The following is a 13,555-nucleotide window of genomic DNA, read 5'->3' as shown; positions in this document are numbered from 1 at the left end:
GTCAAAATTCATTTAGCACACTGCATATTCCTCTGCTAATCTCTTTTAATGACAGCTTTTGATATGAAGTCAAATTTGTAGACCTAATCCACTTTATTTTAAGATTAGCAAGTACTACAACCTAAATATTTATGTTTTAGAATATGAAGAAACTCTTCAAATAAAATAATAATAATAATAATAATAATAATAATGTTTATACCCCGCCCATCTGGCTGGGTTTCCCCAGCCACTCTGAACGGCTTCCAACCGAATATTAAAAACAGTACAGCAACAAACATTAAAAACTTCCATAAACAGGGCTGCCTTCAGTTGTCTTCTAAAAGTAGAATAGTTGCTTATTGCCTTGACATCTGCTGGGAGGGTGTTCCACAGGGCGGGTGCCACTACCGAGAAGGCCCTCTGCTTGGTTCCCTGTAACCTCACTTCTCGCAATGAGGGAACCGCCAGAAGGCCCTCTGTGCTGGATCTCAGTGTCCGGTCTGAATGATGGGGTTGAAGACGCTCCTTCAGGTATACAGGACCGAGGCCGTTTAGGGCTTTAAAGGTTAGTACCAACACTTTGAATTGTGCTCGGAAAGGTACTGGGAGCCAGTGTAGATTTCTCAGGACCGGTGTTATGTGGTCCCAGCGGCCACTCCCAGTCACTAGTCTAGCTGCTACATTCTGGATTAATTGCAGTTTCTGGGTCACCTTCAAAGGTAGCCCCAAGTAAAGCGCATTGCAGTAGTTCAAACAGGTGAGAGAGGAGAAACAAGGATGTATATGATAGAAATACATACATGTGTGTATTTTTTTCAAGTTACATTGCCGATTTGTGGGCGAGGGGAGGACTGTTTCGTACAAGTTTTAATGAAGTACACCATGTATTCAAATGAAAGTGTGTCATGTATGAATCGCTTCTAGCAAAATGAAAACCATAACCTGCCATTTCAATGAAGTCTAACTTAGACAATATATGGAATCCTAACAGAATCTCACCGGACCTTTGTCCAGTTTCTGAACATTCCAAGTGAAAACATTGTGGGGATAAAATGACAATTTTATGTCATAAAATGACATTCTACCAGTTCTGACATGGTTTATGTAAGAGGGAAACATAGTACCAGGCAGAGCCCAGGAAACAGAATGTAATAACAACAATAATCATAAATTCTAAGCTAAAGGATGTAATTCTAACCACACTTTCTTGGAAGCAAGTTCCAGTGAAGCAGTGGGACTTGTAAATGATGCATTGTCAAGTTACCCAAGTGAATAAAAACTTAACAAGTTACAGGAAGTGATTTGACATTTCAGATGTTGCTTCTTGGAAAGCTTAGACCTTTTCCAGTACTTGGAATTCTTGGATACGCTTGGCCTATTTGTATCCCACATGAACCAAGATTGCATGATTAAGTTTATGAAAACTAAGGTTGGGACAAAGGCAAACTTTCTCTGAGCAGCTGTGTTATGAATTTATTTAGAAAGCAAAGCCAACTCTTGACATTGCTGCAGCTGTTGGTAATGGCTACATTTTAATTAAGGTTCCTAAGCAGTTCACATGACGAGGCCAGCACAACTGGCTTCAAGTTTTCTTGGGAGAGAGGAAAAAATGATTGGCAAATGTTTTTTGAGAAATGAGAAAAGAAACTCATTTCCTACATCTTGAAGAAACTCGCATTTAACAAATCCCAGCAAGAGCAACTGATATGAATACTACCCTATATAAACAACATAGAGTTCTCAATTTCTCTCTCTCTAGAATAAACTTATGTAAAATGTACTATGTAGACATATGTTCAAACTATACTTTATGTGAATTTTAAAAATTGGAATTACATCATAAATACAATAATCTCATATGCTTGGGTTTGTTTTTTGAGTGGAAGCAAGGATACTTCCACAGTTCTTTCTCCCCTGCAAGATAGGTTATTGATGCTCTCCATCCTGTCCCCCAATCCATGTATGCCCATGCAATACCTTGAATATGGGCATCCAATTTGTGTTCCTTGTCCTTCACCTCAATCACTCCTCCCCCTTTCCCTATTCTGGGCACATACATAAGTCTTTCTTCACTTGTGCATGCACACCTTTAACAAAAAGTCCAAATAAATCCCAAGAAGCATGCAAGAGTAAAAAAAAAGCAAAGCCTTGGGTTATCATGTTTCACAATGGACAAAATGGAGGCATGAGCTCCTCCTAGCTGGGGCGTTGTAATTCAAACATGCCTTCCCCAGGCAACAATCAGTAGTTATAGGGGTTGCTGTAAATGAAAAGAATTGTGCTCAGGTGAGGAGCAAACGCACACAGCCCTGTGAAAGTGGAGGCTACACACATGATAAACCACCCATTAACAAATTTGCTGACAGGATTCCACACCAGCAATGATTGCACATGTTATACTTGCCAGATTTCTTACAGAATGGATAAATTTGGATTAAATGATTAAAGATGAAGAGATGGAATTTTGATGACATCGATATCATATGAATGGTGCAAAGAAACAAAAAAAACCAATGTGCATGCGTGAGTTTCCAGAATTAATTCTCATGTGGAAATACTGAAAGAAAACTTCATAAAATTGGGCTTAGCTGACCTAACTGTGAACCTGTAGCAGCAGATAGTAAAATAAACAGAAAGGGGCAAATAAGTTGCTGCATAGTTTTTTTCTTTCACCATACACACTTCATTTCTGTTTTTAATGTAGAAGAACAGGGTTAGGTATTGGCAATTATTCTGTAAATTTGGACAACAAAAGGATTGTAAAGAGCCAGGAAAAGCATAGAATTTTGATTGTAGATATATGTAGGATTATGGAACATTAAAGTCCTGCTTTTAAACTCAAAAGGTTCTACAGATGGCATAAGTGTAATTAAAACCATGCTCCTTAAAGCTTTTACAGCAATGCAATTTTAAAAGACTCAGGCATGAACAGCTGAAGTCTCCTGCCAAAAGAGAAACGGGCTTAATTGGCTTCAAATGCTTTCTTCTATGGCCAACATCTGACCCCAAAGGGAAGGAAAGGGGAGGGAAAGTATGATATTTACATGTTTTTGCAAACAAAAATGTTTCCAACATTTATGCTCCTCTCCAACTGGCTGAGCTAACAGAAAACAAGACTTGCTTAGACTGCATAGCAAAATCTATTTTGCATTTTTGTATATTAATTACTGCCCTTATATGAGTGAATGAAGTTTTTTAAAAAACAAAAACAATGGCTTGATAGTTGACTGAACTCCCCGCCCAAAAATGTTTTTTTCCTCCAAAGTTTTCATGCTTATCTTGTCATGTTCACAGTCCTTTTCTGGAAACTGTTTCAGCACCATTCATTAAAGTTTATTTCCTGCAAACTACATGATTCCAGGATATCGGGGATCATGTACTGTAGCTAACACGACAGCACCATGGTGTCACACAGCAAGAAGAAAGCAACATTGTTTTAGCTCTGAATGGAAAGGACAACAGAAAACACATTGGCCCACTTCTGAACAAGTGAAAAAATGCTTCCTGTTGTGCCCCACTGTGGTGGCAAGCAAAGAAACTGTTGGTGGACTGCAGTAAACCAAGCAATCCCATGGGACTAAGGAGACAGGTGATCTGGAGCCTATACCTATGCACCAATCACTTCCTGCCCAAGTAGTGAAATTCTGGCCCTCTAGATTTTGCTGAACCACAGTTTCTATCAGTCCCAGCTAGTATGGTCAGTGGTCTGGGATGATGGGAGTTCAGCATATATAAGTGGTACTATACTGTACTCAAAATGTACATATATGTAACTTAAAATAACAAAATAAAAATATATAAATAGTAGCAAAATAGCCAGTGAAACAAACCCAAGTAACACTAATGAGAAGATGGAACACTGGTTGAAAAATACATAACGATGGACAGGACAGAAAAACTACTAAGCTATTTTCTCAACTGGCGAATGGTATCATAACTGATGTAGTTTACATTATACATGCATTTTTAGGTCAATAAGGTAAAGGTAGAGGGACCCCTAACCATTAGGTCCAGTCACGGACGACTCTGGGGTTGCAGCGCTCATCTCGCTTTACTGGCCAAGGGAGCCGGCATACAGCTTCCGGGTCATGTGCCAGCATGACTAAGCCGCTTCTGGCGAACCAGAGCAGCGCACAGAAACGCCGTTTACCTTCCCGCCAGAACGGTACCTATTTATCTACTTGCACTTTGATGTGCTTTCGAGCTGCTAGGTTGGCAGGAGCAGGGAGCTCACCCCGTCGTGGGGATTCAAACCACCGACCTTCTGATTGGCAAGCCCTAGGCTCTGTGGTTGAACGCACAGCTCCACCCGCATTCCAGGTCAATAAGGTACCACTTTTATATTCTGAGTCTATTCATCCAGTTAACAGCCACAGAATGAGGATGGGGACACACATTATAGCGATCCAGTGAGGACTGATAGCCTATCATCTGGACAGGTATCTTATTTAAGCTGCCACTCTTTATTCAGTAAGCAATAGGTGAACACTAAGCCTGCTTCTCTGCTCCTAGACCAGAAAATCTATTTTGACGCACTGAGATTTCCCATGAACTTTGGCAACCCAGAGAACACTGGCTCTGTTGCTTCATTAATGGCTTATGTCCTTGGGATGATCCCTCTTTTCTGCCCTCAGAACAATTTTACACCCTTTTGACTCACTGAAAAGTTACCAAAGGTAGTCTTTTTGAAGGTGCAAAAATACTTGCCAACTTGGTTCATGGTTTCAACCAAGCTGTCTTCTTCCACTTCTCACAGAAAAGTTTTAAGTCATGTTGAAAAGTAACTTAATGGCTCACTTCAAGCAACTGTTTTCAGATAATTTCCTGAAGCTCCAAAACAAAAGCAAATGTATTTTCAGGCCTGTTCTCCCCTCCTGCTTATGTGTGTAACATCCACTGATGTGCCACATGCCTATAACCCAACAAGCTTGTTTTTGACCAAGTAGCTGAACCACCTCTTATAAAATTATCATGTTCAAAACTGGCTGGAACATAGAGCAGCTTTTCTACAATAGACTTTCATCCCAGCTCAAAGCTGAACCAACTGCAGCTAAGATGAGGTAGAAACTTCAGGGAAGGATGGTCTTTATCCATAGAAGCCATGTCATTATACTAATCTCCCAGACCATGACTTGTCTTGCTTTAGGCAAGAAGAATGTGATTTTACTTAAGACTGATTTATAGGCCATGAATTTTATTCACAAAAGCTGAAAAGATGTGTTTAAATATGCATGAATGGACAAGATTTTTATTAGATGCCAATGTTAAAAAACAGGTGGCATATATTAGCATTAAATCTTCATGGAACCTTTCTGTCTCTCTGCAGGGGAAAGGGTTAAAGGATGCAACTGTACTCTATTATTAGTACAATAAGGACTGCCTACCTTGTTCCATGAACAATTACTGCACTCCCTATTCTCTTTTAAACTCCCTCTTTGAAGGGGAAAAAACTTAACTACTATTTACTAGTCTGAGAACAATGATGCCCATTATGACAAAGATTACTGGAAATGACAAGCAGTCATTTTATGTTAGGTGTGCTGTGAAAAACTAGAGATTTGGCAGAGGCTTAGAAGGTACTGGACAGCCAAGGACACCCAATGTATTTCTCAAACCCAGTCAGTGTTCTCAGTTGTATGTATTTAGGTTAGCTCAAAGATCTCCAATCCTATCCATGTGATTAATAACCCAGGGTAACTGAGCAACCTCTGAATAACCCCAATATGTCTAATACAAAGCATGATTTTTCAGGAGCTATAAATCAATGGATTTAACAGAAAAAAATCCCTGGTTGTTTTGGTTTGGTTTTGCTAGAACATAAAGGATTAGTTGTTATGAATGGCAGTTTCATCATCTAGCTGAAGAGCTTATGGTATTCACAACAGAAACAGAACTTGTTTAATTTGAAGTAAATTCTGTAATTCTAACTGGCATCTACATCTGACTAGCACATGGTTCCAATGCAGTACTCAAATAGGACTGAAACACTGTAGTATTAAAAGGCTTTATTATTTCTGTCTTTTGCCTCAGTTTCCCCAGCTGCCTCTTCAAGGTCTGTGCAGCTGCACTTCATTAGCATCAAACCTAAAGGTAGACAATGCTGCACACAATATCAAGATGAACTTTATTTAACTTCAGAAAAGGTCAGAATTCAGAAACCTACCTACTTGACCACTTTAAAGAAAAATGCTGTTGAGCAAACATTCCACCTGACAATAAAATCTAAAGCTCTCCAGAAAGGCAGTATCAAGAGGAAATAAAATGCAAGCATTCACAGAAGATGCAGGGCCTCTCCTCATTTCATCGTGAGAAGGGTTATAGGGCTGTACCTTCTTTTATCCCACCCACTGGAATATGTCTTTTTATTACAGAAGAATGGAATATACTTACATTTCCTGGAAGGTGGTTCAAATCTAATGAGGATGGCCACTATACTGTTGTAGTGCAACATTTTAGTCATTGTATGCTCTCTCAGGTTGGTTATTTGGGGACAGAAGTTCAAAAGCCATTCTCTGCCAGGCTGAAAGACTAGGTTCATTGATTTCAATGAGTCTACTATGAGCATACCACATTTTAAGTAAGCGCTCAGAGCCAAGGTAGAGCCATGTACATCATGAGAACCAGGCCCTCTGCTATACAGCGCTGGCAGCTGGAAATTGCCTCTTGAACTAAAGGCAGATTGTTGTTGACACTAGAGAAGCATTTCTTCAAGTCTGGTTCAATTTGGTATGAGATGCACAGCAAAAAGAAGTCTCAGTCAATGGAGCCTAGTTTCCCTATGCTCTCAGCACAAATTTGGTTAGTCTTTATTACTTATTTATGACACACACAAAAATAAAAATAAAAAAGGGATAACTGATGTGTAAAAGCACTTCAAACAAAACTCAGCTTTACAACTGGCAGTCCTAAAAGTTGGCTATTCATTAACGCTTCTTACTGAGCTTCAGGCCTCCAGCAGTGTAGGATACTGGAAATGTGTGCCAGATTTATTTAGTGGCTGTCTTGAACATTAACAGTTGTTCTGTAGCTCAGTGCAGAACTTTGATGTTAAGTCTCTGAAGGTCTAGGTCTGGCTTATGTCAAGTCAATTATAGTTGTAGAATTGTTCCCTTAAAATGACTTAAAAGGGGGGGGGAACCCATAAGTAAAAATGAGTTCTGCATTATCTATTACTAAGAACTGAATGGATGGGTCATACTAGTAGAAAAGGAACGGTCTTGAAGCCATGTTGCACAGGGCAGAGAGCAACAAAGGAAATAAATTCCTCAATGCAACATTATTTAATAAAAATAGTTTGGGTAGAATGTCAGGGTATACAACTAATTAATCAAAATCTGAAATATATGCTAACTGGCCATTTTGTTGGTGCACAGGGTTTTAACTTATTTAGGTATTTTGGTTAAATAGATATTTCTAAAATGATTACACTATACGTATTGAATCTGAATAGGTTCATAAAGGAGGTTTTCAGCGATTTGGAACAATGGGCACCACCATGGGGTAAGGTTAATACACTTAAGATTAATATATTGTCATGAATAATATAAACAGATGTGCAATATCCTGTCCTTTTACAAGAAGCCTGACAGATTTTCAAAATACCTTGTTGTTCTCATTATAAGTATTAAAACAATAGTATTTCATCCCAGTAGATAGTTATCTCTACACCTACATTAAGATTTGAATCTGGGTATTCTAGTACCAAAGTCATGTCCAAATATTTTGAACAGCTGGAACCCCATAATCCAGTTGGGGTAAACTTGTTGCCCTCATAATGTTCATAGAATCACAGAAACATAGAACTGTAGAGTTGAAAGGGAGCCTGAGGATCATCTAGTCCAACCCCCTGCAATGCAGGAATATGCAGCTGTCCCATACAGTGATTGAACCTGCAACCTTAGCATTATCAGTGTTGTTGTTGTTGTTTAGTCGTTTAGTCGTGTCCGACTCTTCGTGACCCCATGGACCATAGCACGCCAGGCACTCCTGTCTTGCACTGCCTCCCGCAGTTTGGTCAAACTCATGTTCGTAGCTTCGAGAACACTGTCCAACCATCTTGTCCTCTGTCATCCCCTTCTCCTAGTGCCCTCAATCTTTCCCAACATCAGGGTCTTTTCCAAGGATTCTTCTCTTCTCATGAGGTGGCCAAAGTATTGGAGCCTCAGCTTCACGATCTGTCCTTCCAGGGAGCACTCAGGGCTGATTTCCTTAAGAATGGATAGGTTTGATCTTCTAGCAGTCCATGGGACTCTCAAGAGTCTTCTCCAGCACCATAATTCAAAAGCATCAATTCTTCGACGGTCAGCCTTCTTTATGGTCCAGCTCTCACTTCCATACATCACTACTGGGAAAACCATAGCTTTAACTATACGGACCTTTGTCGGCAAAGTGATGTCTCTGCTTTTTAAGATGCTGTCTAGGTTTGTCATTGCTTTTCTCCCAAGAAGCAGGCGTCTTTTAATTTCGTGACTGCTGTCACCATCTGCAGTGATCAAGGAGCCCAAGAAAGTAAAATCTCTCACTGCCTCCATTTCTTCCCCTTCTATTTGCCAGGAGGTGATGGGACCAGTGGCCATGATCTTGGTTTTTTTGATGTTGAGCTTCAGACCATATTTTGCGCTCTCCTCTTTCACCCTCATTAAAAGGTTCTTTAATTCCTCCTCGCTTTCTGCCATCAAGGTTGTGTCATCTGCATATCTGAGGTTGTTGATATTTCTTCCGGCAATCTTAATTCCGGCTTGGGATTCATCTAGTCCAGCCTTTCGCATGATGAATTCTGCATATAAGTTAAATAAGCAGGGAGACAATATACAACCTTGTCGTACTCCTTTCCCAATTTTGAACCAATCAGTTGTTCCATATCCAGTTCTAACTGTAGCTTCTTGTCCCACATAGAGATTTCTCAGGAGACAGATGAGGTGATCAGGCACTCCCATTTCTTTAAGAACTTGCCATAGTTTGCTGTGGTCGACACAGTCAAAGGCTTTTGCATAGTCAATGAAGCAGAAGTAGACGTTTTTCTGGAACTCTCTAGCTTTCTCCATAATCCAGCGCATGTTTGCTATTTGGTCTCTGGTTCCTCTGCCCTTTCGAAATCCAGCTTGCACTTCTGGGAGTTCTCGGTCCACATACTGCCTAAGCCTGCCTTGTAGAATTTTAAGCATAACCTTGCTAGCGTGTGAAATGAGCGCAATTGTGCGGTAGTTGGAGCATTCTTTGGCACTGCCCTTCTTTGGAATTGGGATGTAGACTGATCTTCTCCAATCCTCTGGCCATTGCTGAGTTTTCCAAACTTGCTGGCATATTGGGTGTAGCACCTTAACAGCATCATCTTTTAAAATTTTAAATAGTTCAGCTGGAATATCATCACTTCCACTGGCCTTGTTATTAGCAGTGCTTTCTAAGGCCCATTTGACTTCACTCTCCAAGATGTCTGGCTCAAGGTCACCAACCACACTACCTGGGGTGTATGAGACCTAGCATTATCAGTACCATGCTCTAACTAACTGAGCTATCCAGGGCAGGCAGGGTGACTCCAATTCCTATCAGCCCCAGACAGCATTGACAATGATCAGGTATGACAGGAGATGAAGTCCAACAACATCCAAGGGCCACAGGATTCCTATGGCTACACCTGAACATTTAATATGTTAAATAAACATTAAATATGTTTATTTAATTTAGTTTATTCACTATAGATGTAAACCTCACATGCATACCATCTGAAAGGCTCATATCAACTTAAATTCAATTTAAGTTTCATCTACCGATGGTCACTGTGTAGTCATATCTCATGTTACAGGATGCGTCTTTTCGGGATATGGACGCGCCGAACCTGGAAGTCCCAGAACAAGTTACTTCCAGGTTCGGTGCGTCTGTGACCTGTGCACACACGCAGATAAACCGTGCTTTGCACATGCTCAGAAGTGACGAATTATGTCACGCGCCTTGGGCAGACGCGGCACTCAGGATGAGACCTTTTCAGGTTGCTAACAGGCCTCTGGAACAGATCCCATTCGCAACCAGAAGTACCACTGTATCTGAAATGTGAACTGATAGTGGTTTACTGTTATTATTAATATTAGTTGTATTTTAGAGTTATTAACCTATTTAGTACAAAGACAAGCTGCTCAAATAAGCCATTTTCAGCACTCTATACATTCCCCAAATTTCTGCCTTCTACCCAATCAGTCAAACTGTTTTTTAAGTTCAAATAGGAGGCATGAGAATCAGTAGACGCAAATAGAGAAGACACAGAGAGGGGGCAAAAACATGCATGCATTGGTATCATTTCCTCTCTAAAATATTTTCCTTTAGAAGCATTTTTGGATTACGGAATATTTAGAGACACACTTCTGCTTTTGCAGTGGGGCAACCTTCTGCAAAGGAAACTTAAAAGAGGATGTCGTGTTCACCCCTCTGGATCCTTACAATCGTGTTTCAGGGTTTAAAAAGTACAGTAAGATTTTACTTTTACTTTTGCAGGGAGGCAACTAAGAACAAATTTGGCACCTTGGTAGTAGCTACTAACAGACACTTAACTAAGTTAACAATTTGATCTCCAATTGCCATGGCTTATCATTTGTGAGAAAACAACTTGAATCCTGTTCAGGCAATTTGTCAATAAGAGTTTTATTCTCCTCCTAATAATAATGTATTATAGGAGTACACATGAGATAATGAATTAAAGCATTCATGCCCACTCTGTATGGTCAAACTATCCTTTTTGCTAGCTTCTCTTCCCAGCCAACTGTCACCTCCCTACAATTCAGATCTTCAAGGCCCATGATTTAATATCTAGTCTTTCAATCATGGAGTGAGTGGAAAATGGAACTAAATGGTCTGCAGTCTATTATGCTGCTGAAAGAAAATACTATTCATACACCAGCTCTACATAGTCAGAGAAAGCAGGCGCACTGCAAAGAAACACTAGCAGAGCAAAGTGTCAAGATTCATTTGAAGCAAACAAGTCAAACCACGGAGAAAGACCAGCAAAAGGAAAATCAGTGTGACTGCTCAATTAGCTCTAGAAGAACCTTCCTACACATCTCCTAATACGGCAGTCAGAGCATGAGGAAAACCTGTTTTTTCCCTTCTGTATACTTTACTCTGCTGCATGAATGGCAATAACTTCATGCAAACGCCAACTGTCTGAGAGACTGACTCGCATACAGAGAGCTAAGCAGAATGCTGGAAGTTGTATGAAGACTGAATCACCTTAGAATATACATGCAATTGATTTCTATTACAGGTTTATTTTGTGAAGATGAAAAGTTATCTCAACAGGCATACTGATTACCTAAGTGAACAAGCTTTGGGACCACATACAAAAAAAGCCTTTCATGGATCTTGAGGCATACTATTTCGAAATGAACTAGTGCTTGTATAAGACAAAACTAGTGGAAGGTGTGTAGATGATGGAAGCCTGATTAACCTGTTTACTGTTTCAGTACAACAAGAGCTCTCCAGAGTACGAAGGAGTGATTTAATTGCTTAACAATAGATCCTAATAAGCAGTTTAATTGACAGATGAGGAAAATTGCCCAATTAAACAATCAACTGCACAGAAAGGAGTCTCTCTCTGTATGGCTCCTTTACATGCCTGTCGCCCAGTGTTTCTCAAACCAGAAATGCAGAAAAGGGAGGTCATAAATCCCTTCCCGACACCTAAAGAGCCACAAAGGAGAACAAAAGTAAGGGTGGGGAAGCTGGATGAGAGTTGTGAAGCACAGCAAAAGTGGGTTCAAGTGAAGAAGTAGTGCAAGAGATGGGAAAGTTAAGCAGGTATCCCCATGGATGATAAATAAAATAGAAGATCTTTGCTTAGCCATTAATACATGAGCCCCTGACTTAAGGAATGGCACTAGGAAAGGTGCATTACAACTTTAAACAAAATCTTTAAAGTTGCCATTGACCCACTAGTTTCTTAGGAAGTTAATCCTCAACCAAAATTACCTTAAAGTGTTGTGACTCCACTTACACATCAAGTATTAACACATGCATCGTAAAATAGGTATTCGGCATTATGTTTAGCTACAGCTAAGATGTATTGCAGGTAAAGGGTAAAGGGACCCCTGACCATTAGGTCCAGTCGTGACCGACTTTGCAGCGCTCATCTAGCGTTATTGTCCAAGGGAGATGGCGTACAGCTTCCAGGTCATGTGGCCAGCATGACAAAGCCGCTTCTGGCGAACCAGAGCAGCACACGGAAACACCCTTTACCTATTTATCTACTTGCACTTTGACGTGCTTTCGAACTGCTAGGTTGGCAGGAGCTGGGGCCGAGCAACGGGAGCTCACCCCATCGCAGGGATTTGAACCGCCGACCTTCTGATCGGCAAGCCCTAGGCTCTGTGGTTTAACCCACAGCGCCACCCATGTCCCCAAGATGTATTGCAGAGCTGTTACTAAATTTAAATATATAGCTACTTCCCAGTTTTCTTCTTTGGAAGCAGAGTAAGTTACAATCATAAGAGCATCTAACAGGCTTTTATGTCATGGTAAATACTAAGAATTTTCAGTGTACCAGATCACAATTAATTGCCTGCAACTAATAATGCAGACTCACTAAAGCCAGTTTGCTTTAAAATCAAAGTGAAATCTAAACAAGGAATAGAGAAAAGGGGAAATTCACCAGTTTCTCTGGCTCATCATTCAGGTAGCAAATGAATTCCCATAAATGCTAACCCAGTTCCCTACACGTTGCTGACTGCTGATATGTAAATAAATATCTGGAATTTTTGAAAGGACATATTCATTGCAGCTGCTTTAGATTATTATATCAGCTTTGTACTATTTCTCACCTACAATACGATACAGTAGCGTTAGTATCAGACTTGCATTTGTATGAAGTTTCTACTGGTCATGGCAACACAAGTATGAAATGTTTCTATGTGCCATTAAGTAATCAGAAATGGCAAGAATGTTCAAATTGACTCATGCTACTTTTTAGAAAGAAAGAAAGAAAGAAAGAAAGAAAGAAAGAAAGAAAGAAAGAAAGAAAGAAAGAAAGAAAGAAAGAAAGAAAGAAGAGTGATTCAGGAAAACTTACAAAGAATTTGTGTTCAGAAGGTTTTAATACTTTCTTACAAATGGGAACTCTTGACACTTTGAAAAATAATGCCAGCTAGAACTATGGATATCTCAACTTCATCAGTATCTCTCACAAAGAGGCTATTTTCTGGACCTTTAAAGTACTACAGATCATAATATTCCATCAGAATTTTCCAGATAAGAGATATGTCCAAACTTCAAAATGCTAGCAATATTGTGAAATATAAGAAGCGCACAGCAGTTTAACAAGCTGTTCAGGTTTTGCCTGAATTTTCATTTCAAAGCCTATGCCCTCCTAGTAAAAATATTCAGCAAATGCAGTTCCTGTTCACTGTGAAGAGATAGGAAGCAAATTCAAGTGATTTACTTATAATCCCTGAATCAGTAACTATAGCAAGATGTGAAGACCCTGCATAACTATACTGTTGAAGGCTCCTTCTACAGAAGAGCTTTGCCAAGGCTTTATTTCACACAGATACCTTCAGAAGAGAAATGAATCACACAGAAAGACTCAAGTGGG

General features: G+C 39.9%; 1 protein-coding gene across 9 annotated transcripts in view; it reads right to left on the bottom strand.

Annotated features, from left to right (window-relative positions):
- PPP1R12B (protein phosphatase 1 regulatory subunit 12B) overlaps positions 1 to 13,555 on the bottom strand; it is a 102,896-nt gene that overhangs the window by 23,228 nt on the left and 66,113 nt on the right. The window lies entirely within an intron of this gene.

The sequence above is a fragment of the Zootoca vivipara genome, chromosome 7, assembly GCF_965207765.1.
Source record: "Zootoca vivipara chromosome 7, rZooViv2.hap1.1, whole genome shotgun sequence".
Lineage (NCBI taxonomy): Eukaryota > Metazoa > Chordata > Lepidosauria > Squamata > Lacertidae > Zootoca > Zootoca vivipara.
The sequence above is the reverse complement of the archived record's forward strand: the minus strand, read 5'-3'. Positions and strand labels throughout refer to the sequence as shown.